At 42.4% G+C, this 4,068-nt stretch overlaps 1 pseudogene; it reads left to right on the forward strand.

Annotated features, from left to right (window-relative positions):
* Positions 1-2,681: 2,681 nt before the first annotated feature.
* On the forward strand, positions 2,682-2,836 carry LOC142031699 (U2 spliceosomal RNA; annotated as a pseudogene).
* Positions 2,837-4,068: the final 1,232 nt, after the last annotated feature.

The following is a 4,068-nucleotide window of genomic DNA, read 5'->3' on the forward strand; positions in this document are numbered from 1 at the left end:
AATTGCTCAGCTTGTGCAGTTGTGATGTGAGTGTTCTTGGCAAGGAATAGCCAGTTCTGGATTTGATGAGACTTCCTATGTGATTTTGGTCAACTTTTACTTGATCTTTCTGTGCCTCAGGAACATCTGTTCAAGAGGCTGATCATTTTCCTAGATTTGTTGGTTTGGTTGTTCTGTAAGGATCACACATTCTTCCAGGCAAAGCTGTCTCCTTCCTACTCATTATGTGTACAGCAACTGGCACAGTATGTCCTCGTAGGTACTATTGTAATACAGAGGTCACTCCTATTAATAGTTATAAAGAATTCCCATTCATGTGAGCAGGAACTGAGCCTCAGTAAAACCAAGGAAAAGGCTTGACTGGGTGAGGTGGAGGGTGCACTGCTCTTGTGCTAGTGTCACCCAGAGAAATATAAGTGTCTGCAGCATGAAGTAGGGCTGGGCATTGTGTAAGCTTCCAGGGTGTTTTTTCACGCGAGAAAGTTTCAGATTCAGGATGAGCTTTAAATTCTACATTTAGTTCAGGCACCTGGAATGTTTTATTTATGTTGCATGTAGTACCTCTGCAATGAGGGTTTAAGGGAGTTCAGTTTAGGGTGAGAGTGGGAGAGGAAGAAATAAATCTACTGAAAAGTCCTCTCCATTTCTATAAAGATGCTGGCCACGTGACCAGTGGCCGGCATCTTCTATGTAGGGAATACTTGCATATAACCTTATGTATGAGCAATCCCCCCACTAAGATGCTCTCTGCTAAGAAATGCATTGCAATATGCTTAAGCAAGGAACTGATAAATGCATCACAAAATAGTGGCTTGCATTTTCTCCTTGCAATTTTTTTTTTCACATGTATTATGTTCTTTATATGCAGGAATACATAAGCTCACGTGCTGTTTTAAGCATGTGGACAATACACACCAGTTTACGAATCAATTCAAACCTAAGTGCTTAGGTAGTATCAGGCTTGAAGATTAATTTACAGCAGAAGCTGCTGCTAGCTGAACACTGAAAGGAACATTAGTTTTCACTTTCTCCTTCAGTGGGTACTAAGAGGAACATGGATCCCTGAAGCCTGACATTACATAAAATTGTTATTAGGATGTGGATTCCAAATTTTGTGCCTTTTGGGTTCTGTTGTTCTAGATTTAAGCATATAAAGCCAGGCCTTGGAAAGGTCCAATTGGTGCTGATTTACATCAGCTAAGGATCTGGTTCAGGGGACATGTTGGCATCCTAACTTGTACAAATCCCACTATGAAGCAATTATTGTCAGTTCCTGTATTCCTGTGGTGACTAACTTTGATTTTCACAGTATACTGTAACTGAAATGTAGTTCACAGTTAACCCAAAGTCACCTCTGAAAAACTGTTTTCACAAGGGAGTTTACTTAAGTTTGAAAGATATACAGGCACTTAGAAATGGCAGGTAAATCCCTCACTGCATTTGAAAATCCCATTTGGTGCTTACTCCCTGTTGACTTCCATGGGAATTGAGCTTGTTTATGTTTTTTGAAAAATCCCATGGGTACTTATATGCATCTTTATCTACTTAAAATTCTGGCTGTTGACAGTTTTGAAAGTATCGTTTGATGGCTAGCAAACTAGAGAGTTTATTTGTGTTCCTGTCCCGGATTTCAGTGCTTGCTAACAAGGTCCTGTCTAAAGGCTGTAGCTTACTCTTTTGTTTAGCTTGAAGATTACCTTCTGGCAAATGCTAATTGATTGATTTGTTATTTATTTTGCATTTATGATATTTCTTCTGCTGTGTTTTAAGGTGTGTCAGCTGCATGGGACCGAAAGGATTTCTGCACCTGGAGGTTAAAGGCATACAACAGAAAACAGTGTTTACATATGTGGTTCCTATTGCACTGAGCAAATTTTCACAAACCCAGAGTCTGACCTTTAGAGTTGACAGCACTGTATTTGATGTGCTTGTAATTTATTTGAAGGCTTCACTGATTCTTATTTTAGCTTTTAATATCTGACGCATTCCCATTACTAGGGGATTCTGCCAAAAGCAATCCAAATCACAACTGAAAAGGAAAAGATGCAGAGTCAAATGCCTCACCTCCTATTCACTGTTCATAGAAAATCTGTATGAACGGTGGTATCAGCTGTCTGCCTAGGCTGCGAGGTTAGTGATTTTTAGAAAGACTGTCAGCCAGTTTGGACATGTGAAAAGTGTCTCTTCTAAAGGTCAAGTAACTAACTAGAAATGAAGGCTGAATTTTAGCTTGTGAAGTGTTGGTAGTGAAGAAACTGACAGATCCTCAGAGTCATCTAGCATAGCTAAATTGGACTTGAGTAATTTATGAAAGTTACAGAGTAATTTGAGCACTGGCAAGAGGCAGTAGGCATGGCTGTCTTGCTGCAATGACACTCTGCAAGAATTGGCAGCCAAGACAGGATGGACAACTGCCGCTGACACTGCCTGCCCGGTGAAAGAGCTCACGTGGGTTTTAGCCCTCTGGATAAAGTTTGCTAACGGCAGTTCCAGACCCAGAGCTGCTCTGAGGCAGCAAAGCTTCAGTAGGAAACAAAAAGTCACAAACACTGCAAACAGAGAGGAAGACATCACCTGATCTCCTGCTAGCCTTTTTAACAGGGAAGGTCCAAGGGCCTTGGAGCAAAACAGAGAAGTTTTTGTTTCTGTGCTGGGTCTTACCAAATGTCCATCCAGCCTATTATTCTTCTGGGCCTTTTGGCTAAGATTGTCATGTCTGTTCTCATCTGTTTAGTATCTGATAGGTCTTTGGTGTGAGGACTTGCTATTAAATAGCTCTGTGGAGCTGGGCTGTGAACTGTGGGCTTGCTGTCTTCCCACTGCACCAAAACCCCTCAATGACCGATCACAGTAGAGTACAGTAGGAGAACAAGGCGAACAAGGCAGGGAAGATACTGCTTCCCTGTATATTCTGCCATCCTCCAGCGGTTTGCAGCTCAGGGATTTGCTAAACCAATGGTGTTATTTTTGTGGTAAACTCTTGATGGAATCTAATAGTCAACAGACTCTTCATCTCTTTGAGAAGCTAGGGATACGTGTGGTAATTAAGAACACCACCTTTTGCTGGCTTTCTCTCTGGACCTCAGTGGATTGCTGAGCTGCAGTGTGCAGGCACGGCTGGGTTTTAGAGGCTGACAGGAACAAGCTTGAAGGTGAATTGTGTTAAGTGTCTGTCAGAGACTGCCAAGGACCAGAATCGTCTTTAGGAGCTGCCTCTAAAACAAAGGCTGACCTGCCAGGAGGTGCTGTGAAGACTGCGGTCACAAGGGTCGTTTACAGCAAAGCTGCTAGTTTATAAACCTACACGTGGCACTGGGCAAGAAGTGAGCCAGTGGTACGTGAGACAGGAGGAGCCTGTGGGGACTTACACTGCAGGCAAGCCAGAAGGCAGAAAGCGGAGGCTGGAGTGCCTGCTACCTGGATAGAAGACTTAAAAATGTGGCAGAGCCAATGGGCCCCACATCATGCAGCAGTGCTGACTGAAATGAGAGAGTTATTTGGCTTCAGAGATGAGTAAGACTACGAATACAGAAAAATAGTGCTGGAAATGGAATTTCTGCCAAATTCAAAATTAGCAACTGTGAGTGACAATTGTTAGCAGATGTCAGGTTTCTAATTATTTACTTGTTTTCTGGAATGTTTATAGGTTTCATTTTCATCTTTTGTTGTATGTTAGTCTTTCAAATTTTCTCATGTGAGGTACAGAGAATTTGTATACCAGCTCTTTAAAATGGCAACATTGAGGCATCTGGGTTAGATTGTATATGACAAGGAACATTCTGTGTATGTTAAGTGCTGCTGTAGATCTTGTTTGTTTACCGAGTGAAATGTTATTAAACAACTCGGGTGACAGGCGGAGTAACCAGTCTATGCTCTCTGGGCTAGCATTGACCATTCTCACCCACCTAGCTCCTTTGCAGAGCTTGCTGATAAAATTAACATCCCTCCAAAGACTAAGTAGCTGTCAGACAAGCAGTCTGGGCCCTAGCAAGGCAATGGCAAAACCGTTCCCTGGAAGACAAGAGCAAGGACTTACAACTCAAGCATGCCACTGAGCCGCAGCAGCTC

This window comes from Buteo buteo, chromosome 5 (genome assembly GCF_964188355.1).
Source record: "Buteo buteo chromosome 5, bButBut1.hap1.1, whole genome shotgun sequence".
NCBI classification, from domain to species: Eukaryota; Metazoa; Chordata; class Aves; order Accipitriformes; family Accipitridae; genus Buteo; species Buteo buteo.